We start from the raw sequence: 27,829 nt of genomic DNA on the forward strand, positions 1-27,829 counted from the left end.
CCCTCGTCCTCTTCCTCCCCCTCGTCTCCCTCACTCACCTTCTCCTCCACCGAGCTAACCAGAGGCCTCCTTGAGCGCTTCCTTGCCTGCAGCCACCAGGACGCCATGGATGCACCAACTCGACTCGATCCCGGCAACCTCGACCCTGCGCTGACTATCGCCTCTGCTCCGGTCGCCCTCGCGTCTCCAGGCCGCCGTCACGCACTCTACCTCCTCTGCCCCGAGCTCCAAGCGCCGCCCCATGATGCCCGAGGCCCCCCTGCTCCGGTGAAGCCTAGCTCCGCCGCCAACGAAGGCCTACCATGGCCCCGCCTCTCCTTCACGCAGCTCTGCACGCCGCCCCGCCTCCAAGTTCGTCGCCACCGACAGCAACAGCAACTACTGCACCCTCTCGTCGCCCGCGACCTCCTCCTCCCGGCTCTGCTCGGGTCTGCCGAGGCCCATCGCCTCCCGATCCGGCGACCTGTGCCCAGGTCGGCCCTCCTTCGCCCGGATCCCGCCGGACCAGCTTCCCGTGGCCTCCTCTGCCTCCGATCCGGTCGCTCACCACCGCCTTTCCCCGCTGCTCTAAGACACCAGGTCGGCCGCCCGCTCGCCCGTCGTTCTGCTTCGTTGGAGCAGAGAACCAGCGCCGCCCTTCATGCCCATCGTGCCGTGCTTGTTGCATGCCAAGTCAGTCCCGTGGATTTTGTCAAGAGTTCCACTTCGACCCGTGCACGCCTTGTGGATTCGCCGAGTACATCTACCGCCTTCTTTGGAATCACCAAGAACGCCAAGTACCCCTACGAACCGTGTACGGCTACCGGCGCCGAAGTCCGCGAGTACCACTGCGTTTGTGATGTACATCTACACCAAGACTGGACCGACAAGTACCGCGAGAACATTTGTACCTCTACCGTCGCCGTGGATCCGACAAGTACCGCTACAACAAGTGTACCTCTACATCGTCTTCGGAATCGCTAAGAACGTCAAGTACCCCTTCGAGATGACGAGATCGGCAAGTTCGAATGACCCCAAGTACCTCTTCGAAACGACCGAGTACTATTACCATCGGACGCTTGAACGACTACTTCCTCTACTTCCCACGACGAACCGTGAACAACTACTTCCCCCTTCGACAAGTGTACCCCTACCACCGAACTCGATCCATTCCGATAATGCATGCTTCAAAGGTATAACCCCGAGACGATGCCCGTAAATGGATGCATGTTGTATGAGATGCACCCTTGTTCGATAACGTCGCCCCTCTTTTGCCTTGCCACCGACATGTGGGAACTCGGTATTCGAGAGCACCCCGCATTCTATCGCATGTCACGCTCTGTCGCATTTTCTTTTGCACCGGGATCTCAATCGAGTTACCGGAACCGATATGTTGCCGTGGCATCATTTTCGGATTCGTTGCCGTGGCACCCCTTTTATTTCCACCACGGTGGCAAATGCTTCATAATATGCTCTTATCAAAATTTTCTTAAAAACTTGCATAAACTTGTTCATGTCATCCGCATCATGATAACAACAATTAAAATGTTTAAATTGTTGTTGCATTAAATTACTAATGCATATGGGGAGTTACCGGATTTGTTGTTTATTATATCCGGCCCCATTTAAATTGTTTAGATGGTATAGTTTTGTTATGTTTCACCTCTTGCCATGTTAACCAACATTTAACTTTGTTGGGTACCTAACCGAGAGTGAACTAAATAATTGATGTGGTGTTCCGTCAATATGCAACTCGTTGCATATTGAGCTCCACTTAATTTGTAGTATTGTTTGTGCACTTTGCCATGCCATGCATAATTAAACCGGACATGCATCATACTTGGCTGTGCATCTTGCCATGATTATGTGAAGGTTGTTTACCATGTTTGTTTGCTTCTTTCCGGTGTTGCTTCTTCGGGTTGGTTCCGTTAACGTCGAGTTTGTGAGGATCCGCTCAACTTCGTCCGTTTGTCTTCTTCATGGACTCGTTCTTCTTCCTTGCGGGATTTCAGGCAAGATGATCATACCCTCGAAATCACTACTATCTTTGCTATGCTAGTTTGCTCGCTCTTTGCTATGCCAATGCTACGATGCCTACCTTTTGCTTGTCAGCCTCCCAATTGCCATGTCAAACCTCTAACCCACCATGTCCTAGCAAACCGTTGATTGGCTATGTTACCGCTTTGCTCAGCCCCTCTTATAGCGTTGTTAGTTGCAGGTGAAGATTGAAGTTTGTTCCTTGTTGGAACATGGAGTTCGTTCCTTGTTGGAACATTGTTTATTTGTTGGGATATCACAATATATCTTATTTAATTAATGCATCTATATACTTGGTAAAGGGTGGAAGGCTCGGCCTTATGCCTGGTGTTTTGTTCCACTCTTGCCGCCCTAGTTTTCGTCATATCGGTGTTATGTTCCCGGATTTTGCGTCCCTTACGCGGTTGGGCTATAATGGGAACCCCTTGACAGTTCGCCTTAAGTAAAGCTTTTCCAGCAATGCCCAACATTGGTTTTACCATTTGCCACCTAGCCTTTTTCCCTTGGGAGTCGCGCATCCCAAGGGTCATCTTTATTTTAACCCCCCCGGGCCAGTGCTTGTCTAAGTGTTGGTCCGAACTAGAGTCCTTTGCAGCGCCACCTCGGGGAAACTTGAGGGCTGGTTTTAGTTGTACGGAGCGCTCATCCGGTGTTGCCCTGAGAACGAGATATGTGCAGCTCCTATCAGGATGTCGGCGCATTGGGCGGTATTGCTGGTTTAGTTTTACCCTGTCAAAATGTCTTGTTGTACCGGGATACCGAGCCTGATCGGAACGTCTCGGGTGGAGGTCTATTCCTTCGTTGACCGTGAGAGCTTGTTATGGGCTAAGTTGGGACACCCCTGCAGGGATTTGATCTTTCCAAAGCCATGCCCGCGGTTATGGGCAGATGGGAATTTGTTAACGTCCGGTTGTAGAAAACCTGAAGTCGACCTTAATTAAAATACATCAACCGCGTGTGTAACCGTGATGGTCTCTTTCCGGCAGAGTCCGGGAAGTGAACACGGTTGTTGGAGTTATGCTTGACGTAGGTGGTCCAGGATCACTTCTTGATCATACTTTTATCGACCGTGCTTTGCCTTCTCTTCTCGCTCTCTTTTGCGAATAGGTTAGCCACCATATATGCTAGTCGCTTGCTGCAGCTCCACCTCATACCTTTACCTTACCCATAAGCTTAAATAGTCTTGATCGCGAGGGTGCAAGATTGCTGAGTCCCTGTGGCTCATAGATACTTCCAAAACCAGTTTGCAGGTGCCGATGAGATCGTGCAGATGACGCAATCCAGCTCAGGAGGAGCTCGATGAAGATCTTGTCCTTTGTGTTGTTTCATTTTAGTTGATCAGTAGTGGAGCCCCGTTGGGGTCGATCGGGGACCTTTGTCGCATTTGGGGTTCTTCTTTTATTTTGGTTCCGTAGTCAGACCCTGATTGTATTTGGATGATGTAATGCTTTATTCATGTAATTGTGTGAAGTGGCGATTGTAAGCCAACTATGTATCTCTTTCCCTTATGTATTACATGGGTTGTGTGAAGATTACCTCACTTGCGACATATGCCTTCAATGCGATTATGCCTCTAAGTCGTGCCTCGACACGTGGGAGATATAGTCGCATTGAGGGTGTTACAAGTAAGGTGGCCCAATCCTTTTTGTAGCAAAGGACAAGCCTGGAAAAACTCTTATATAGAGAAAAGCACTCGCGAGGACACATGGGAATATCGTCAAGCTAGTTTTCATCGCGTTCATATGATTCGCGTTCGGTACTTTGATAATTTGGTATGTGGGTGGACCGGTGCTTGGGTGATGCCCTTACTTGGACAAGCATCCCACTTATGATTAACCTCTATTGCAAACATCCGCAACTACAACAAAAGTATTAAGGTAAACCTAACCATAGCATGAAACATATGGATCCAAATCAGCCCCTTACGAAGCAACGCATAAACTAGGGTTTAAGCTTCTGTCACTCTAGCAACCCATCATCTACTTATTACTTCCCAATGCCTTCCGCTAGGCCCAAATAATGGTGAAGTGTTATGTAGTAGATGTTCACATAACACCACTAGAGGAGAGACAACATACATCTCATCAAAATATCGAACGAATACCAAATTCATATGACTACTAATAGCAAGACTTCTCCCATGTCCTCAGGAACAACCGTAACTACTCACAAAGCATATTCATGTTCATAATCAGAGGGGTATTAATATGCATAAAGGATCTGAACATATGATCTTCCACCAAATAAACCAACTAGCATCAACTACAAGGAGTAATTAACACTACTAGCAACCCACATGTACCAATCTCGGACTTAGAGACAAGAATTGGATACAAGAGATGAACTAGGGTTTGAGATGAGATGGTGCTGGTGAAAATGTTGATGAAGATTGACCCCCTCCCGATGAGAGGATCGTTGGTGATGACGATGGAGATGATTTCCCCCTCACAGAGGGAAGTTTCCCTGGCAGAACAGCTCCGCCAGAGCCCTAGATTGGTTCCGCCAAGGTTTCGCCTCGTGGCGGCGGAGTCTCGTCCAAAAAGATGGATTATGATTTTTTTTCTCATCGAAAGACTCCATATAGCAGAAGATGGCCATCGGAGGGACACCAGGGGGCCCACGAGGTAGGGGCGTGCCCAGGGGGTAGGGTGTGCCCCCCCACCCTCGTGGGCAGGGTGTGGCCCCCCTTGTAAACTTCTTGCTCTCAGTATTTTTTATATATTCTGAAAACGTCTTCCGTGAAGTTTCAGGACTTTTGGAGCTGTGTAGAATAGGTCTCTAATATTTGCTCCTTTTCCAGCCCAGAATCCCAGCTGCCGGCATTCTCCCTCTTTATGTAAACCTTGTAAAATAAGAGAGAATAGGCATAAGTATTGTGACATAATGTGTAATAATAGACCATAATGCAATAAATATCGATATAAAAGCATGATGCAAAATGGACGTATCAGTAGGCCGGGAGTACCTCTCGGACAATCGGAGTGACAAATCCTAATCTTGATCTATGCCAACTCAACAAAGACCATCAGAGACACCTGTAGAGCATCTTTATAATCATCCATTTACGTCGTGACATTTCATAGCACACTAAGTGTTCCTCCGGTATTCGGGAGTTACATAATCTCATAGTCATAGGAACATGTATAAGTTATGAAGAAAGCAATAGCAACAAACTAAACGATCATAGTGCTAATCTAATGGATGGGTCAAGTCAATCACATCATTCTCTAATGATGTGATCCCGTTCATCAAATGACAACTCTTGTCCATGGCTAGGAAACTTAACCATCTTTGATTAACGAGCTAGTCAAGTAGAGGCATACTAGTGACACTCTGTTTGTCTATGTATTCACACATGTACTAAGTTTCCGGTTAATACAACTCTAGCATGAATAATAAACATTTACCATGATATAAGGAAATATAAATAACAACTTTATTATTGCCTCTAGGGCATAATTCCTTCAGTCTCCCACTTGCACTAGAGTCAATAATCTAGATTATATTGTAATGATTCTAACACCCATGGAGTCTTGGTGCTGATCATGTTTTTCTCGTGAGAGAGGCTTAGTTAATGGGTCTGCAACATTCAGATCCGTAAGTATCTTGCAAATCTCTATGTCTCCCTCCTTGACTTGATCGCGGATGGAATTGAAGCGTCTCTTGATGTGCTTGGTTCTCTCATGAAATCTGGATTCCTTTGCCAAGGCAATTGCACCAGTATTGTCACAAAAGGTTTTCATTGGACCCGATGCACTAGGTATGACACCTAGGCCGGATATGAACTCCTTCATCCAGACTCCCTCATTCGCTGCTTCCGAAGCAGCTATGTACTCCTCTTCACACATAGATCCCGCCAAGACACTCTGCTTGGAACTGCACCAACTGATAGCTCCACCATTCAATAAAAATATATATCTGGTTTTGACTTAGAGTCATCCGGATCAGTTTCAAAGCTTGCATCAATGTAACCATTTACGACGAGCTCTTTGTCACCTCCATAAACGAGAAACATATCCTTAGTCTTTTTCAGGTATTTCAGGATGTTCTTGACCGCAGTCCAGTGATCCACTCCTGGATTACTTTGGTACCTCCCTGCTAAACTAATAGCAAGGCACATATCAGGTCTGGTACACAGCATTGCATACATGATAGAACCTATGGCTGAAGCATAGGGAATGACTTTCATTTTCTCTCTATCTTCTGCAGTGGTCGGGCATTCAGTCTGACTCAACTTGACACCTTGTAACACAGGCAAGAACCTTTCCTTTGCTTGATCCATTTTGAACTTCTTCAAAACTTTATCAAGGTATGTGCTTTGTGAAACTCCAATTAAGCGTCTTGATCTATCACTATAGATCTTGATGCCCAATATATAAGCAGCTTCACCGAGGTCTTTCACTGAAAAATTCTTATTCAAGTATCCTTTTATGCTATTCAGAAATTCAGTATCATTTCCGATCAACAATATGTCATCCACATATAATATTAGAAATGCTACAGAGCTCCCACTCACTTTCTTGTAAATACAGGCTTCTCCAAAAGTCTGTATAAAAACCATATGCTTTGATCACACTATCAAAGCGTATATTCCAACTCTGAGAGGCTTGCACTAGTTCATAAATAGATCCCTGGAGCTTGCACACTTTGTTTGCACCTTTTGGATCGACAAAACCTTCTGGTTGCATCATATACAACTCTTCTTTAAGGTATCCATTAAGGAAAGCAGTTTTGACATCCATTTGCCAAATTTCATAATCATAAATTGCGGCAATTGTTAACATGATCCGGACGGACTTAAGAATCGCTACGGGTGAGAAGGTCTCATCGTAGTCAACTCCTTGAACTTGTTGAAAACCTTTCGCAACACATCGAGCTTTGTAGACAGTAACATTACCGTCAGCGTCAGTCTTCTTCTTGAAGATCAATTGATTCTCTATGGCTTGCCGACCATCGGGAAAGTCAACCAAAGTCCATACTTTGTTCTCATACATGGATCCCATCTCAGATTTCTTGGCCTCAAGCCATTTTGCGGAATCTAGGCTCATCATCGCTTCCTCATAGTTCGTAGGTTCGTCATGGTCAAGTAACATGACTTCCAGAACAATATTACCGTACCACTCTGGTGCCGATCTTACTCTGGTTAACCTACGAGGTTCGGTAGTAACTTGATCAGAAGTTTCATGATCATCACCATTAGCTTCCTCACTAATTGGTGTAGGAATCACTGGAACTGATTTCTATGATGAACTACTTTCCAATAAGGGAGCAGGTACAATTACTTCATCAAGTTCTACTTTCCTCCCACTCACTTATTTTGAGAGAAACTCCTTCTCTAGAAAGGATCCATTCTTAGCAACGAATGTCTTGCCTTCGGATCTGTGATAGAAGGTGTACCCAACAGTCTCTTTTGGGTATCCTATGAAGACGCATTTCTCCGATTTGGGTTCGAGCTTATGAGGTTGAAGCTTTTTCACATAAGCATTGCAGCCCCAAACTTTAAGAAATGACAACTTGGGTTTATTGCCAAACCACAGTTCATAAGTTGTCATCTCAACGGATTTCGATGGTGCCCTATTTAATGAGAATGCAATCGTCTCTAAAGCATAACCCCAAAACATAGCGATAAATCAGTAAGAGACATCATAGATCGCACCATATCTAATAAAGTGCGGTTACGATGTTCAGACACAATATTACGATGTGGTGTTCCAGGTGGCGTGAGTTGCAAAACTATTCCACATTGTTTCAAATGAAGACCAAACTCGTAACTCAAATATTCTCCTCCACGATCAGATCATAGAAACTTTATTTTCTTGTTACGATGATTTTCCACTTCACTCTGAAATTCTTTGAACTTTTCAAATGTTTCAGACTTATGTTTCATCAAGTAGATATACCCATATCTGCTCAAATCATCTGTGAAGGTCAGAAAATAACGATACCCGCCATGAGCATCAACACTCATCGGACCGCATACATCAGTATGTATTATTTCCAATAAGTCTGTTGTTCGTTCCATTGTTCCGGAGAACAGAGTCTTAGTCATCTTGCCTATGAGGCATGGTTCGCAAGCATCAAGTGATTCATAATCAAGTGATTCCAAAAGTCCATCAGCATGGAGTTTCTCCATGCACTTTACACCAATATGACCCAAACTGCAGTGCCACAAATAAGTTGCACTATAATTATTAAACTTATATCTTTTGGCTTCAATACTATGAATATGTGTATCACTACTATGAAGATTTAGTAAAAATAGACCACTCATCAATGGTGCATGGCCATAAAAGATATTACTCATATAAATAGAACAACCATTATTCTCTGATTTAAATTAATAACCGTCTCGCATCAAACAAGATCCAAATATAATGTTCATGCCTAGCCTAACACTGGCACCAAATAACAATTATTCAGGTCTAAAACTAATCCCGAAGGTAGATGTAGAGGTAGCATGCCGACGGCGATCACATCGACTTTGGAACCATTTCCCATGCGCATCGTCACCTCGTCCTTAGCCAATATTAGCTTAATCAGTAGCCCCTGTTTCGAGTTGCAAATATTAGCAACAGAACCAGTATCAAATACCCAGGCGCTACTGCGAGCATTAGTAAGGTACACATAAATAACATGTATATCAAATATACCTTTCACTTTGCCATCCTTCTTATCCACCAAATACTTGGGGCAGTTCCGCTTCCAGTGACCAGTCCATTTGCAGTAGAAGCACTCAGTCTCAGGCTTAGGTCCAGACTTGGGCTTCTTCACTTGAGAAGCAACTTGCTTGTTCTTCTTCTTGAAGTTCCCCTTCTTCCCTTTGCCCTTCTTCTTGAAACCGGTGGTCTTGTTGACCATCAACACTTGATGCTCCTTCTTGATTTCTACCTCCGCAGCCTTTAGCATTGCGAAGAGCTCGGGAATTGTCTTGTCCATCCCTTGCATATTATAGTTCATTACGAAGCTCTTGTAGCTTGGTGGCAGTGATTGAAGAACTCTGTCAATGACACTATCATCAAGAAGATTAACTCCAAGCTGAGTCAAGTGGTTGTGGTACCCAGACATTCTGAGTATATGTTCACTGACAGAACTATTCTCCTACATTTTGCAGCTGTAGAACTTATTGGAGACTACATATCTCTCAATCCGGGCATTTGCTTGAAATATTAACTTCAACTCCTAGAACATCTCATATGCTCCATGATGTTTGATAACCCACAAGTATAGGGGATCGCAACAGCTTTCGAGGGTAGAGTATTCAACCCAAATTTATTGATTCGACACAAGGGGAGCCAAAGAATATTCTCAAGTATTGGCAGCTGAGTTGTCAATTCAACCACACTTGGAAACTTAGTATCTGCAGCAAAGTGTTTAGTAGCAAAGTAATATGATAGTGGTGGTAGCGGCAACAAAAGTAAAGACAGCAAAAGTAATGTTTTTGGTATTTTGTAGTGATTGTAACAGTAGCAGCGGGAAAGTAAATCAGCGTAAACCAGTATATGGAAAACTCGTAGGCACCGGATCAGTGATGGATAATTATGCCAGATGCGGTTCATCATGTAACAGTTATAACATAGGGTGACATAGAACTAGCTCCAATTCATCAATGTAATGTAGGCATGTATTCCGTATATAGTCATACGTGCTTATGGAAAAGAACTTGCATGACATCTTTTGTCCTACCCTCCCGTGGCAGCGGGGTCCTATTGGAAACTAAGGGATATTAAGGCCTCCTTTTAATAGAGAACCAGAACAAAGCATTAGCACATAGTGAATACATGAACTCCTCAAACTATGGTCATCACCGGGAGTGGTCCCGATTATTGTCACTTCGGGGTTGCCGGATCATAACACATAGTAGGTGACTATAGACTTGCAAGATAGGATCAAGAACTCACATATATTCATGAAAACATAATAGGTTCAGATCTGAAATCATGGCACTCAGGCCCTAGTGACAAGCATTAAGCATAGCAAAGTCATAGCAACATCAATCTCAGAACATAATGGATACTACGGATCAAACCCTAACAAAACTAACTCGATTACATGATAAATCTCATCCAACCCATCACCGTCCAGCAAGCCTACGATGGAATTACTCACGCACGGCGGTGAACATCATGAAATTGGTGATGGAGGATGGTTGATGATGACGACGGCGACGAATCCCCCTCTCCGGAGCCCCGAACGGACTCCAGATCAGCCCTCCCGAGAGGTTTTAGGGTTTGGCGGCGGCTCTGTATCGTAAAACGCGATGATTTCTCCTCTCCTATTTTTTTTCTCTTCGAAAGCAAATATATAGAGTTGGAGTTGGCGTCGGAGGGTTTCCAGGGGGCCCACGAGGTAGGGGGCGCGCCCTGGGGGGGGCGCCCCCACCCTCGTGAGAAGGGTGTGGGCCCCCTGGTCTTCATCTTTGGCGAGGATTTTTTATTGTTTTTTCTAAGATGTTCCGTGGAGTTTCACGTCATTCCGAGAATATTTGTTTTCTGCACATAAAACAACACCATGGCAATTCTGCTGAAAACAGCGTCAGTCCGGGTTAGTTCCATCCAAATCATACAAGTTAGAGTCCAAAACAAGGGCAGAAGTGTTTGGAAAAGTAGATACGACGGAGACGTATCAACTCCCCCAAGCTTAAACCCTTGCTTTTCCTCAAGCAATTCAGTTGACAAACTGAAAGAAAGAAAGAAAGAAAGAAAAAACTTTTACAAACTCTCTTTGCTCTTGTTGTTGTAACTATGTAAAGCTAGTATTCAAGTTTTCAGCATCGATCATAACTAACCACATTTGCAATAATTCTCAGGTCTCACAATTACTCATATCAATAGCATAATCAACTAGCAAGCCATAATAATAAATCTCAGATGACAACACTTTCTCAAAACAATCATAATATGATATAACAAGATGGTATCTCGCTAGCCCTTTCTGAGACCGCAAAACATAAATGCAGAGCACCTTTAAAGATCAAGGACTGGCCAGACATTGTAATTCATGGTAAAAGAGATCCAATCATAGTCATACCCAATATAAATCAACAGTGATGAATGCAAATGACGGCTGTGCTCTCCAGCTAGTGCTTTTTAATAAGAGGGTGATGACTCAACATAAAAGTAAATGGATAGGCCCTTCGTAGAGGGAAGCAAGGATTTGTAGAGGTGCCAGAGCTCGGTTTTGAAATAGATATAAATTGTATTTTGAGCGGTATACTTTCATTGTCAACGTAACAACTAAGAGATGGCGATATATTCCATGCTAAACACATTATAGGTGGTTCCCAAACAGAATGGTAAAGTTTATACTCCCTCTCCACCAACAAACATCAATCCATGGCTTGCTCGAAACAACGAGTGCCTCCAACATACATCAGGTCCCAGGGGGAGTTTTGTTTGCAATTAATTTTGATTTAGTTTGCATAAAGCATGGGACTGGGCATCCCAGTGACCAGCCATTTTCTCGTGAGTGAGGAGCGGAGTCCACTCCTCTTGAGAATAACCCGCCTAACACGGAAGATAAGGACAGCCTTGGTTGATACATGAGCTATTCGAGCATACAAAACAGAATGCTTATTTGAAGGTTTAGAGTTTGGCACATACAAATTTACTTGGAACGACAGGTAGATACCGCATATAGGAAGGTATGGTGGACTCATCTGGAATAAGTTTGGGGTTTAAGGGATTGGATGCACAAGCAGTATTCCCGCTTAGTACAAGTGAAGGCTAGCAAAAGACTGGGAAGCAACCAACTAGAGAGCGACAACAGCCATGTACATGCATTAAAATTAATAAACATTGGATGCAAGCATGAGTAGGATATAATCCACCATGAACATCAATATCGTGAAGGCTATGTTGATTTGTTTCAACTACATGCGTGAACATGTGCCAAGTCAAGTCACTTAAATCATTCAAAGGAGGATACCACCCCATCATACCACATCATAATTATCTCAATAGCATGTTGGCACACAAGGTAAACCATTATAACTCATTGCTAATCAAGCATGGCACAAGCAACTATGATCTCTAATTGTCATTGCAAACATGTTTATTCATAATAAGCTGAATCAAGAATGAGGGACTCATCATATTTACAAAAACAAAAGAGGTCGAGTTCATACCATCTTTTCTCATCTCAGTCAGTCCATCATATATCATCATAATTGCCTTTCACTTGCACGACCGAACGGTGTGAATAATAATAAGAGTGCACGTGCATTGGACTAAGCTGGAATCTGCGAGCATTCAATAAACAGGAGAAGACAAGGCAATATGGGCTCTTGGTTAAATCAACAATAATGCATATAAGAGCCACTTCAACAATTTAATTATGGTCTTCTCCTACGGACCCCCAAAGAAAAGAAAAGAAAAGAAATAAAACTATTTACACTGGAAAGCTCCCAACAAGCAAAAGAAGAACGGGAAATATTTTTGGGTTTTCTTTTTAATTATTACTACTACAGCAGAAAAATAAACTACTACTAATTTTTTTCTTAAGGTTTAGCAAACACACAAGAAGAAAGGAGGAAAAAGAAAATAAACTAGTATGGATATTACAGTGAAAAGTATGAGCACCGACATCTAGCAATGAGTATGTGTGAACATAAATGTAATGTCGGTGAGAAATACGTACTCCCCCAAGCTTAGGTTTTTGGCCTAAGTTGGTTTATGGCCACGGCTGACCTGGCGGATATCCATAATAATAATTGTTGGGGTCGTACTGTGATGAGGAAGAATAGTTGGGATCATACTCATATGCAGCAGTTATCGCCTGCTGAGCTGCAGCGTGGAGTCAAGCTACCTCCACTCTCCTTTCGTACTCTTCTGCCTCCTCTTTGGTAATAACATATCTTCTTTTTGTCTGTGAATCAAAGAAGGCGGAGCAGGGAGAGTAATACGGAAAACATGTCGTTTATCAAAAATTAAACGATATAAGAGAGGTGATTCAGGCCTCTCGACAAACAGGTGCGAAGCCATAGAGTCATAATCTAAATATGGAGGAGGCAACTCCATATCACCCTCACGAATGTCTATCTAAATAAAATGAGATAAGAGGGTTGCGTAAATTCCTCGAAAGAAATCTCCATTATGTCTATTATGATGCAACCAACGAGCTACAATGGCTCCCATATGATAAGATTGGTCTCCTAACACAGCACTCCTAAGAATGCTAAGATCCGGGACACACATGTGACATGCTTCATCCTTAGCATTTATGCATCTACCGATGAAGAGAGCAAAATAATGTATAGCAGGAAAGTGAATGCTCCCTATGGTAGCCTGCGTTATATCTCTAGATTCCCCCATAGTTATACTAGCAAGAAAGTTTCTAAATTCAGATTTAGGGGGATCCCTAACACTACCCCATGATGGAAATTTGCAAGCAGAAGTAAAATCCTCTAAGTCCATGGTATAAGATTTGTCATAAAGATCAAACATGTTTGAAGGAGAATTACGCGAAGATGAACACTCAAACCTTCTCACAAATGAACTTGTGAGATCATGATACTGGGGACATTTGTTAGCCTCAAAATCCTCAAGACTGGCATTGCGCAAATATGCTTTGAATTCTTCTTTAATTCCCGCATGGTCCATAAAATTTTCTGACAGCCATTCGCAAGGCCGTACTGGAGCGTCTCTTGGTGGATCCTCGTCAGCATCGCGCATAGCAATCCTGGGTCCTTGCTTCTTAGAGGAACCACCTTGGAACATCTTCCTAAGCATATTGTTTTTCTCTAAAAAATTCTGAAATTTTAGTAACTTCAAAATAAAAGTAACCAAACTCAATAAAACTGATAGCAACTACTCCTACAAGTGCCTAGAGCCTGAATCAAGCATTAGAACTACTTGGGACCATATAAATTTGACATGCAAGCTCAAGAACATGGTCACCTATGCAACACAAATTTGCAAAGAATAAAGCACTAGAACAAAAACTAATTGGACCAATGGAGGAGTCACATACCAAGGAACAAACTCCCCAAGCAGTTTTGCGAGAGGTGCTTTGAGCAAGGAGATCGAAAATCACAGCAAAAGTGGCTGGAACTTGTGCTTGAGTTGGTTTTTCGGGTTTGTGTGAGACAGAGGAAGAAGATGGGTGCTGGTATAAGTGGAGGAGGGCCACCGTGGGCCCACGAGGCAGGGGGGCCCGCCCTAGGGGGCGCCCCCACCCTCGTGGCCAGGTGGCAGCTCCTCCCGCGGTAATTTTTGCACAGTAAATCCTCAAATATTCCCTAAAAAATCATATTAAATTGGCATGGCATTCTGAGGACTTTTATTTTCGAGATATTTTTATATTGCACGGATAAGTCAGGAAACAGACAGAAAATAATATTTTTACTTTATTTAATATAAATAACAGAAAGTAAAAGTGGGGTACAAAAGTTTGTGCTTCTAGTTTCATCCATCTCATGCTCATCAAAAAGAATCCACTAACAAGGTTGATCAAGTCTTGTTAACAAACTCATTCCGATAATCATGAAACCGGAGAAATTTCGAATAACACTAAGTTACCTCAACGGGGATATGCACATCCCCAATAATAAGAATACCATATTTCTTCTTGACAGTAGGAAGAGGAAATTCAAAACCTCCAAATATAATCGATGGAATTTTTCCAATAGAGTTGATACTATGAACTTGAGGATGTTTCCTCGGAAAGTGTACCGTATGCTCATTACCATTAACATGAAAAGTGACATTGCCTTTGTTGCAATCAATAACAGCCCCTGCAGTATTAAGAAAAGGTCTTCCAAGAATAATAGACATACTATCATCCTCGGGAATATCAAGTATAACAAAATCCGTTAAAATAGTAACGTTTGCAACCACAACAGGCACATCCTCACAAATACCGACACGTATAGCAGTTGATTTATCAGCCATTTGCAAAGATATTTCAGTAGGTGTCAGCTTATTCAAGTCAAGTCTACGATATAAAGAGAGAGGCATAACACTAACACCGGCTCCAAGATCACATAAAGCAGTTTTAATATAATTTCTTTTAATGGAGCAAGGTATAGTAGGTACTCCGGGGTCTCCAAGTTTCTTTGGTATTCCACCCTTAAAAGTATAATTAGCAAGCATGGTGGAAATCTCAGCTTCCGGTATCTTTCTTTTATTAGTAATGATATCCTTCATATATTTAGCATAAGGATATGTTTTGAGCACATCAGTTAATCTCATACGCAAAAAGATAGGCCTAATCATTTCAGCAAAGCGCTCAAAATCCTCATCATCCTTTTTCTTGGATGGTTTCGGAGGAAAAGGCATGGGTTTCTGAACCCAAGGTTCCCTTTCTTTACCATGTTTCCTAGCAACAAAATCTCTTTTATCATAACATTGATTCTTTGATTGTGGGTTATCAAGATCAACAGCAGGTTCAATTTCTACATCATTATCATTACTAGGTTGAGCATCATCGTGAACATCATCATTAATATTTTTACTAGGTTCATGTTCATTACCAGATTGTGTTTCAGCACCAGACATAGAAATATCATTTGTATTATTAGGTGGTTCAGCAATAGGTTCACTAGAAGTTTGCACAGTTCTATCATTTTTCTCCTTCTTCTTTTTAGAAGAACTAGGAACATCAATATTATTTCTTTGAGAATCTTGCTCGATTCTCTTAGGGTGGCCTTCAGGATACAAAGGTTCCTGAGTCATTCTACCAGTTCTAGTAGCCACTCTAACAGCATAATCATTTTTCTTACTATTCATTTCATCAAGCACTTCTTTTTGAGCCTTAAGTACTTGTTCTACTTGAGTGGTAACCATAGAAGCATGTTTGCTAACAAGTTTAAGTTCACCTTTAATATCAGCCATATAATCACCCAAGTGTCTAATCATATAAGCATTTTCTTTTAATTGTCTACCAAAATAAGCATTGAAGTCGTCTTGCTTAAACATAAAGTTATCAAACTCATCCAAGCACTGACTAGCAATTTTAGTAGGAGGGACTTCAGCTTTATCATATCTATAGAGAGAATTTACCTTTACTACCTGTGTCGGGATATCGGGATCAGGAGGTTCTTTTTCTTTCATAGATTTCTTTGCCTCTTGCATATCTTCGGGACTGAGAAATAGAACACCTCTCTTCTTCGGAGTTGGTTTAGGAATAGGCTTAGTAGTTGGAGCAGGAGTTGGCTCAGGAGCTGGCTCAGGAGGTGCCCAATTATGATCATTTGTCAACATATTATTCAATAGAATTTCAGCTTCATCCGGTGTTCTTTCCCTGAAAAGAGAACCAGCACAACTATCCAGGTAATCTCTAGAAGCATCGGTTAGTCCATTATAAAAGATATCAAGTATTTCAGGTTTCTTAAGAGGATGATCAGGCAAAGCATTAAGTAACTTGAGAAGCCTCCCCCAAGCTTGTGGGAGACTCTCTTCTTTAATTTGCACGAAATTGTATATTTCCCTCAAAGCAGCTTGTTTCTTATGAGCAGGGAAATATTTAGCAGAGAAGTAATAAATCATATCCCAGGGACTACGCACACAACCAGGATCAAGAGAATTAAACCATATCTTAGCATCACCCTTTAACGAGAATGGAAATATTTTGAGTATATAGAGGTAACGCGATCTCTCATCATTAGTAAACATGGCAGATATATCATTTAACTTAGTAAGATGTGCCACAACAGTTTCATATTCATAGCCATAAAATGGATCAGATTCAACCAAAGTAATTATATCAGGATCAACAGAGAATTCATAATCCTTATCAGGAACACAGATAGGTGAAGTAGCAAAAGCAGGGTCGGGTTTCATTTTATCTCTAAGTGATTCTTTGTTCCATTTAACTAATAACCTCTTAAGCTCATATCTATCTTTGCAAGCTAAAATAGCGGCAGAAGATTCCATATCAAAAAGATAGCCCTCAGGAATAACAGGCATATTTTCATCATCACTATCATCATTGTATTCAGATTCAATAATTTCTTTTTCTCTAGCCCTAGCAATTTGTTCATCAAGAAATTCACTAAGGGGCACAGTAGTATCAGGCATAGAAGCAGTTTCATCATAAGTATCATGCATAGCAGAAGTAGCATCATCAATAACATGCGACATATCAGAACGAATAGCAGAAGCAGGTGTAGGTGTCGCAAACTTACTCATAACAGAAGGTGAATCAAATGCAGAGCTAGATGGCAGTTCCTTACCTCCCCTCATAGTTGAGGGATAGATCTTGGTTTTTGGATCTCTCAAGTTCTTCATAGTGTCCAGCAGATATAAATCCCAAGTGACTCAAAGAATAGATCTATGCTCCCCGACAACGGCGCCAGAAATTAGTCTTGATAACCCACAAGTATAGGGGATCACAACAGCTTTCGAGGGTAGAGTATTCAACCCAAATTTATTGATTCGACACAATGGGAGCCAAAGAATATTCTCAAGTATTGGCAGCTGAGTTGTCAATTCAACCACACCTGGAAACTTAGTATCTGCAACAAAGTGTTTAGTAGCAAAGTAATATGATAGTGGTGGTAGCGGCAAAAAAAGTAAAGACAACAAAAGTAATGTTTTTGGTATTTTGTAGTGATTGTAACAGTAGCAGCGGGAAAGTAAATAAGCGTAAACCAATATATGAAAAACTCGTAGGCACCGGATCAGTGATGGATAATTATGCCGGATGCGGTTCATCATGTAACAGTCATAACATAGGGTGACACAGAACTAGCTCCAATTCATCAATGTAATGTAGGCATGTATTCCGTATATAGTCATACGTGCTTATGGAAAAGAACTTGCATGACATCTTTTGTCCTACCCTCCCGTGGCAGCGGGGTCCTATTGGAAACTAAGGGATATTAAGGCATCCTTTTAATAGAGAACCGGAACAAAGCATTAGCACATAGTGAATACATGAACTCCTCAAACTATGGTCATCACCGGGAGTGGTCCCGATTATTGTCACTTCGGGGTTGCTGGATCATAACACATAGTAGGTGACTATAGACTTGCAAGATAGGATCAAGAACTCACATATATTCATGAAAACATAATAGGTTCAGATCTGAAATCATGGCACTCGGGCCCTAGTGACAAGCATTAAGCATAGCAAAGTCATAGCAACATCAATCTCAGAACATAATGGATACTACGGATCAAACCCTAACAAAACTAACTCGATTACATGATAAATCTCATCCAACCCATCACCGTCTAGCAAGCCTACAATGAAATTACTCACGCACGGCGGTGAGCATCATGAAATTGGTGATGGAGGATGGTTGATGATGACGACGACGACGAATCCCCCTCTCCGGAGCCCCGAATGGACTCCAGATCAGCCCTCCGAGAGGTTTTAGGGCTTGGCGGCGGCTCCGTATCGTAAAACGTGATGATTTATTCTCTCCTATTTTTTCTCTCTGAAAGCAAATATATAGAGTTGGAGTTGGTGTCGGAGGGTTTCCAGGGGGCCCACGAGGTAGGGGTCGCGCCCTAGGGGGCGCCCCCCACCCTCGTGAGAAGGGTGTGGGGCCCCTGGTCTTCATCTTTGGCGAGGATTTTTTATTGTTTTTTCTAAGATGTTCCGTGGAGTTTCAGGTCATTCCGAGAATATTTGTTTTCTGCACAAAAAACAACACCATGGCAATTCTGCTGAAAACAACGTCAGTCCGGGTTAGTTCCATTCAAATCATACAAGTTAGAGTCCAAAACAAGGGAAAAAGTGTTTGGAAAAGTAGATACTGTTGGAAATATGCCCTAGAGGCAATAATAAAAGCATTATTATTATATTTCCTTGTTCATGATAATTGTCTTTATTCATGCTATAATTGTGTTATCCGGAAATCGTAATACATGTGTGAATAATAGACACCAACATGTCCCTAGTAAGCCTCTAGTTGACTAGCTCGTTGATCAACAGATAGTCATGGTTTCCTGACTATGGACATTGGATGTCATTGATAACGAGATCACATCATTAGGAGAATGATGTGATGGACAAGACCCAATCCTAAACATAGCACAAGATCGTATAGTTCGTTTGCTAGAGTTTTCCAATGTCAAGTATCTTTTCCTTAGACCATGAGATCGTGTAACTCCCGGATACCGTAGGAGTGCTTTGGGTGTACCAAACGTCACAACGTAACTGGGTGACTATAAAGGTATACTACGGGTATCTCCGAAAGTGTCTGTTGGGTTGACATGGATCAAGACTGGGATTTGTCACTCCGTATGACGGAGAGGTATCACTGGGCCCACTCGGTAATGCATCATCATAATGAGCTCAAAGTGACCAAGTGTCTGGTCACGGGATCATGCATTACGGTACGAGTAAAGTGACTTGCCGGTAACGAGATTGAACGAGGTATTGGGATACCGACGATCGAATCTCGGGCAAGTAACATACCGATTGACGAAGGGAATCGTATACGGGGTTGCTTGAATCCTCGACATCGTGGTTCATCCGATGAGATCATCGAGGAGCATGTGGGAGCCAACATGGGTATCCAGATCCCGCTGTTGGTTATTGACCGGAGAGCGATCTCGGTCATGTCTACATGTCTCCCGAACCCGTAGGGTCTACACACTTAAGGTTCGGTGACGCTAGGGTTGTAGGGATATGTATATGCAGTAACCCGAATGTTGTTCGGAGTCTCGGATGAGATCCCGGACGTCACGAGGAGTTCCGGAATGGTCCGGAGGTAAATAATTATATATAGGAAGTGCTATTTCGGGCATCGGGACAAGTTTCAGGGTCGCCGGTATTGTACCGGGACCACCGGAAGGGTCCCTGGGGTCCACCGGGTGGGGCCACATGGGCTGTAGGGGGTGCGCCTTGGCCTACATGGGCCAAGGGCACCATCCCCAAGAGGCCCATGCGCCTAGGGTTTCAAGGAGGAAGAGTCCTAGGAGGGGAAGGCACCTCCTAGGTGCCTTGGGGAGGAGGGATTCCTCCCCTTGGCCGCACCCCCCCTAGGAGATTGGATCTCCTAGGGCCGGCGCCCCCCCTTGGCCCCCCTATATATAGTGGGGAAGATGGAGGACTTCTTACCTTTTGCCTTTGGTGCCTCCCTCTCCCTCTCCAACACCTCCTCCTCCTCCATAGTGCTTGGCGAAGCCCTGCCGGAGTACTGCAGCTCCATCACCACCACGCCGTCGTGCTGCTGCTGGAGCCATCTTCCTCAACCTCTCCTTCCCCCTTGCTGGATCAAGAAGAAGGAGACGTTACGCTGACCGTATGTGTGTTGAACGCGGAGGTGCCGTCCGTTCGGCGCTAGGATCTCTGGTGATTTGGATCACGTCGAGTACGCCTTCCTCATCCCCGTTCTTTGAACGCTTCCGCGTGTGATCTACAAAGGTATGTAGATGCAATCCGATCGCTCGTTGCTAGATGAACTCCTAGATGGATCTTGGTGAAACCATAGGAAATTTTTTGTTTTCTGCAACGTTCTCCAACAGATACGACGGAGACGTATCAACGTTCAATACGTCGTTGAAGTCCCGGTTCTAAGCCGTAAAGCATGGCACACTGAACTATTGAGTAGTCATCAGCTTTGCTTTGCCAGACGTTCTTAACGTTGTCAGCAGCATCTGCAGTAGGCTTGTCACCCAGCGGTGCTTCCAGGACGTAATTCTTCTGTGCAACAATGATGATAATCCTCAAGTTACGGACCCAGTCCGTGTAATTGCTACCATCATCTTTCAACTTAGCTTTCTCTAGGAAAGCATTAAAATTCAACGGAACAACAACACGGGCCATTTATCTACAACAACATAGACATGCAAAATACTATCAGGTACTAAGTTCGTGATAAATTAAAGTTCAATTTTATCATATTACTTAAGAACTCCCACTTAGATAGACATCCCTCTAATCATCTAAGTGATCATGTGATCCATATCAACTAAACCATGTCCGATCATCACGTGAGATGGAGTAGTTTTCAATGGTGAACATCACTATGTTGATCATATGTACTATATGATTCACGCTCGACCTTTCGGTCTCTGTGTTCCGAGGCCATATCTGCGTATGCTAGGCTCGTCAAGTTTAACCCGAGTATTTTGCTTGTGCAAAACTGGCTTGCACCCGTTGTATGTGAACGTAGAGCTTATCACACCCGATCATCACATGGTGTCTCGGCGCGACGAACTGTAGCGACAGTGCATACTCAAGGAGAACACCTGTACCTTGAAATTTAGTGAGAGATCATCTTATAATGCTACCACCGTACTAAGCAAAATAAGATGCATAAAGGATAAACAGCACATGCAATCAAATAAGTGATACGATATGGCCATCATCATCTTGTGCCTTTTGATCTCCATCTCCAAAACACCGTCATGATCACCATCGTCACCGGCTTGACACCTTGATCTCCATCAAAGCATCGTTGTCGTCTTGCCAACTATTGCTTCTATGACTATCGCTACCGCTTAGTGGTAAAGTAAAGCAATTACATGGCGATTGCATTTCATACAATAAAGCAACAACCATATGTGTTGTGGTACTCTCACGGGGGGTGCAAGACGACATATGCCACAAGCTGGCTTAGTGTGTGGGCAATACTACTGCCGGAATATCCATGGACGGGTATGCGAGTAGCACGCGCTAGTTTACCCAGGTTCGGGGCTCTCCGGAGAGATAACACCCCTACTCCTGCATGTCTGAGTATATATGTGGGGTGTACATCGGGCAGTACAAGGTGCTCCTAAAGCTGTATCTGAGATCCGTAGCAATGAGAGCTAGCTAGCTAGTGTGGCACATATGCCTGGCCATGTGTGGCCGAATGAGTATGTGTACTCATACGTGTGTGTGGATGATCAATGGATGGATGGATGGCTAGCTTATATAGTGGTAGGCATGGGTGGTGGTAGCGTTGGTTGTAAGCTACCTTGGGTAGCTTACAAACCAAGCTATGTAGTGGCATGGGTTAGGCATGGTGTATGTCATGCTTGTCCCTTGGGGTACTTTATAAATCAGTACCCAGGGGACACGGTACACTGTAGATGACGTCGCGGTACGGTCGTCCCGTCGGTGTCTTGTCGGTCTGCAGTTGACTTTGGGCAGCCGGCTGGTTGGAGCATTCGGCAGCCAGCAGCCGGCCTGGTGGAGTAGTCGGCAGCCAGCAGCCAGCAGCCGGCCTGGTGGAGCAGTCGGCAGCCAGCAGCCGGCAGGGGCGGCGGGCAGCCAGCAGCCAGCAGCCGGCCTGGTGGAGCAGTCGGCAGCCAGCAGTTGGCAGGGGCGGCGGGCAGTCGGTAGCCAGCAGCCAGCAACCAGCAGTCGGCAGCCAGCAGCCGGCCTGGTGGAGCAGTCAGCAGCCAGCAGCTAGCAGCCAGCAGTCGGCAGCCAGCAGCCGGCCTGGTGGAGCAGCCAGCAGCCAGCAGTCGGCCGAGTGGAGCAGTCAGCAGCCAGCAGCCGGCAGCCGGCCGAGTAGTTGGACTGAGGGGCTTTGCTAGCCCCGATGTCTTGAAATATCATCTTGCCGTCTTCGGGATACCTGTCGCTAATAACTCCGACAGTAGCCCCCAAGCCTCCGGGCAACTTGGCAAAGTTGGGCGGAGGTTTTTTGGCGAGTGTTCTTGGAAATGATCATGAAAAAGACAAAGTTAGTCCACGCAGATATATCAAATGTCTGCTTTTAGCATTGCAAGTTTTATGCGGAGGGTGCCGACTCGGTTTCGTCCGAGCCCCCTTAATCTTTTTCGTGTTCCCTCCGCTTTTAGGCTTGTGCTCTTGCTTGCCGGACAGCCGCTCTGCGGTCTGTGGCTGAGAGTGGGCCGCGAAATGGAGTGTACAGGACTCAAAGTCTGCGAGCAGATTCAACCGAGTAGATACTTGTAAAGGAAACAGCCGGATCGCCCGATCCGTTTATCTTCCCGGACGTTTTTCGCGTGGGTGGCCTCCAGTGTTCACTCTTGCCAGCCGGACAGCCACTCTGCGGTCTGTGACTGAGAGTGTGTCTTTGGTACCGCACATGCTACTAAGCCATATGCGGGAACTAACGTATCATGCCAAGCGTCCAGCCCTGGGCCAACTCTGGTTGGCATCGGGGCGAACAGTGATGCAACTGTAATAAAATGCGGAGATAGCCCCCGAGCATCGCTCGGGGTTATCCGTGCTCTTGCGGTGCAAAAATATGCGGGTGAGGAGCCCACATTGATTTTCGTGTAGCCGAGGCGGAGTTTGCCGAAGTCAGTCGGCGCGGCTCAACGCTTGCTGAGTGCGTCGGCGCACCCGCTGGATGCAGCCTTCGAGCCTCCTGGCGCTCGAAGGGGTCCCAGTCGGTCAGGCTCGACCGGCCAGGCGGCGAGGCATCTTGCAGCGCCCTTTTTCTTCTTTCTTCTCTTCTACCGGCTGCTGGCAGCCAGACAAAACTCTTCTTTTGTCTCTTGTTTTTGTTTCTTGCAATCTTTCGTGGGGGCGCGCCAGCGCACCCACTGGGTGTAGCCCCCGAGATTCGGGCCGACTGCTGAGCAGTCGGGCTGGATCTCCCGGTAACTACTTTGTCTTCTTCTTCGCGGGGGCGCGTCAGCGCACCCCCTGGGTGTAGCCCCTGAGATCTGGGCCGACTGCTGAGCAGTTGGGCCGGATCTCCCGGCAACTACTTTGTCTTCTTCTTCGCGGGGGCGCGTCAGCGCATCCGCTGGGTGTAGCCCCCGAGATCTGGGCCGACTGCTGAGCGGTCGGGCCGGATCTCCCGGCAACTACTTTGTCTTCTTCTTCACAGGGGCGCGTCAGCGTACCTGCTAGGTGTAGCCCCCGAGATCTGGGCCGACTACCGAGCAGTCGGGCCAGATCTCCCGGCTACTACTTTGTCTTCTTATTCGCGGGGGCACGTCAGCGTACCCGCTGGGTGTAGCCCCCGAGATCTGGGCCGACTGCCGAGCAGTCGGGCCGGATCTCCCGGCATCTACTTTGTCTTCTTCTTCGCGGGGGCGCATCAGCGCACCCGCTGGGTGTAGCCCCAGAGATCTGGGCCAACTGCTGAGCAGTCGGGCCGGATCTCCCGGCAACTACTTTGTCTTCGTCGTTGAAGTTTGTGCTTTCTTCTTCTTCTCTTTGTCCGCCCACATAGCCGGACGGATACTTCTTCTTTCTGTCCAGCCGGGTAGGCAGCCGGTCATATTTTTCCAGTCGACTTCTTTTTTTACAGCCGGCATACTGCGCTGACCCGGCCGGCCTCCCTCTTTTCTCTTTTTTACTAGTCGGCCACTTTTTTCAGTCAACCGGCTGAACACCCGGCCTGAATTTTCTCCACACGGCAACAATCTTTTTCCTTCTCTTTCTCTTCTGCTAGCTATGGGCAGCCGGACGCGGGGTATCTTTTTTTTACCGACTCAGCAGTCGGACTCTTTTTGTCAGCCGGCCTTTGGCACCCGGTCTTGGACTTTTTCAGCTGGCCCTCCTTCTTCTAGCACCCGTCTCCTCTCCTTCTTTCTTTTTTCTTAGCCGTCATTGACTTTCTTTTAGCTAGTGTGGGCATCCGACCACTCCTTTCCTTCTTTCTCAGCAGGCGGCCGCGACGGGACCCGGCGGGGACTCGCGGGGCACAGCCGGACGCAGGAGCAGCCCGCGGAAGTGAGGCGGAGCCGGCCCGCGTGACAACGGGGAGCCGGCGGACTCGAGGCCAGGCGGCGCGGGGCGAACGGCCGGCCGACGCAGGAGTGCGAGCGTGCCCTGGGCAGGCGCATGCAGCGCGGGGAGGCGGCACGCGGCCGGGAGGCGGACGGCGGAAACGGCGAACGGCAAGCCGGCCGTCAATCGGAGACAGCGCGGGAGGCCAGGGCCGGTGAGCGGGAGGCGCGGCGCAGAAGAGAAGGCGGAGGCGCGGCCCAGGCGGCGGGGAGGACCCGACGGGGGCTCACGGGGCGCAGCTGGACGAAGGAGCAGCCGACACGAGTGCAAGCCGGCAATCGGGCAGGCGGAGTAGGCGGCCTGGCGCGCTAGCGGAAGAGGCGGAGGCGGCCATGGCGAGGCCGAGCCGGCCCAAAGGCATCGTCGCAGCAACACAGGGGCAGCCGGACCCGGTGGGGAATATGGAGGACGCAGGGGCGCGGCGGTGCCACTGGAGGGGTGCGCGGGAGGCGGAGCTTGCACTCGGAGACGGCACGCGCGGCTGAGCGGCGCAGCTAGAGCAGCGAGTAGGCGCGGTGAGGTGGCGTGGAGGCCATAGCCGTTGCTGGAACGCGGTCCGACGTGAGGCATGAGCGTGGCAGCAAGGAGATGCACCAGCGCGGGGAACACGTCGGCGGTCCATTGTGGCCATACACGGAGGAGCGCTGCGGGCGGCAGCACACACGGGGTTGCACGGAGCTGCTCGAGGACACATCAGGAGCAGCTTCAGCTAAGGCAGCAGTGCCATGAATTTTGGAAGTGTATAGCGATTGTCTGGCTTGTGTATAGGTTGTGTCCGTCCTGTATCTGAGAAGTGTATGGGTGATGTATAAGGATTATACAAGGATTATTTGGGGCTTGTCCGACTTGCGTCTGATCACTGTACAAGCAGTGTATGGGTAGTGTACAAGCGTCTTGTGTATGGCTATGGTTTGACCATTGTATGACTTGCATCTAGCTAGCTTGCATAGATGGCATGTGGAGGAGCGAACGTGTGTTTTGGCCGGAGCAAGGCGCAGAGCGGAGGGGAGCAGACGCGAGCGGCGCATGGATGGACACGGCCGACCGAAGCAAGGTCCCGCGTGCGGCGCACGCGTGGACGGACGGCCGGCGTTGCAACGGTGGTGACGAAGACGCACCGCCCAGCACGGACGCGTTGAGGGCGTGCTGATGTCGAGCCCTCGACCAGCGCCGGAGAGGTGGCGACATCGCGGTGATTATGAAGATGACGAGGCCGACGGCGAGGACACGCCGCCCCACACGGCCGCTCCGGGGGCGCGTCGATGTCAGGCCCCCGAGCGCTACTGGAGAGACGACGACGTCGCGGTGGAGATGATGAAGATGGTCCCGCCCGAACTGCGAAACCAGCAGCAGCGTGGTAGCATAGTACCGCCCCACGGTGGGCGCGAAATGTCGTGGTACTCTCACGGGGGGTGCAAGATGACATATGCCACAAGGTGGCTTAGTGTGTGGGCAAGACTGCTGCCAGAATATCCAGGGACGGATATGCACTAGCACGCACTAGTTTTACCAGGTTCGGGGCTCTCTGGAGAGATAACACCCCTACTCCTGCATGTCTGAGTATATATGTGGGGTGTACATCGAGCAGTACAAGGTGCTCCTGAAGCTGTATTTGAGATCCGTAGCAATGAGAGCTAGCTAGCTAGTGTGGCACATATGCCTGGCCATGTGTGGCCGAATGAGTATGTGTACTCATACGTGTGTGTGGATGATCAATGGATGGATGGATGGCTAGCTTATATAGTGGTAGGCATGGGTGGTGGTAGGGTTGGTTGTAAGCTACCTTGGGTAGCTTACAAACCAAGCTATGTAGTGGCATGGGCTAGGCATGGTGCATGTCATGCTTGTCCCCTAGGGTACTTTATAAATCAGTACCCAGAGGACACAGTACACTATAGATGACGTCGCGGTACGGTCGTCCCATCGGTGTCTTGTCAGTCTGCAGTTGACTTCGGGCAGCCGGTTGGTTGGAGCAGTCGGCAGCCAGTAGCCGGCCTGGTGGAGTAGTCGGTAGCCAGCAGCCGACAGGGGCGGCCGGGCAGTCGGCAGCCAGCAGCCGGCCTGGTGGAGCAGTCGGCAGGGGCGGCGGGCAGCCAGCAGCCGGGCTGGTGGAGCAGTTGGCAGCCAGCAGTCGGCAGGGGTGGCAGGCAGTCGGCAGCTAGCAGCCAGCAGCCGGCAGCCAACAGCCAACTTGGTGGAGCAGTCAGCAGCCAGCAGTCGGCAGCCGGCCTGGTGGAGCAGTCAGCAGCCAGTAGCCAGCAGTCGGCCGGGTGGAGCAGTCAGCAGCCAGCAGCCGGCCGAGTAGTTGGACTGAGGGGCTTTGCTAACCCCGATGTCTTGAAATATCGTATTGCCGTCTTCGGGATACCCGTCGCCAATAACTCCGACAATATGGCTCCTGCCAGTTGCTGATAATAGTGTTACAAAACATGATCATCTCATACAACAATTTATATAATCATGTCTTGACCATATCACATCACAACATACCCTACAAAAACAAGTTGGACGTCCTCTACTTTGTTGTTGCAAGTTTTACGTGGCTGCTACGGGCTTCTAGCAAGAACCGTTCTTACCTATGCATCAAAACCACAACGTAGTGTAGTGATTAATTTTTGATCTTCAGAAAGAACCATGTTCACTGAAACCGATTCAACTAAAGTTGGAGAAACAAACACCCACTAGCCACCTGTGTCCGAAGCATGTCGGTAGAACCAGTCTCGCGTAATGTCGGTCTGAGCCGCTTCATCCAACAATACCGCTGAATCAAGAATCAACTAGTGACAGCAAGCAATATGTATATACCCACGCCCACAACTCCTTTGTGTTCTACTCGTGCATATAACATCTACGCATTGACCTGGCTCAGATACCACTGTTGGGGAATGCAGTATTTCAAAAAAATTCCTACGATCACGCAAGATCTATCTATGAGATGCATAGCAACGAGAGGGGGAGAGTATGTCTACGTACCCTCGTAGACCGAAAGCGGAAGCTTTATGAAATGCGGTTGATGTAGTCGAACGTCTTCGTGATCCAACCGATCAAGTACCGAATGCACAGCACCTCCGCGATCTGCACACATTCAGCTCGGTGACGTCCCTCGTACTCTTGATCCAGTTGAGGCCGAGGGAGAGTTTCGTCAGCACGACGGTGATGATGAAGTTACCGACGCGGGGCTTCGCCTAAGCACTACAACGACATGACTGAGGTGGAA

Source organism: Triticum urartu, chromosome 4A (assembly GCF_056163025.1).
Source record: "Triticum urartu cultivar PI428250 chromosome 4A, HENAU_Tu73, whole genome shotgun sequence".
In the NCBI taxonomy this organism is placed as follows: Eukaryota; Viridiplantae; Streptophyta; class Magnoliopsida; order Poales; family Poaceae; genus Triticum; species Triticum urartu.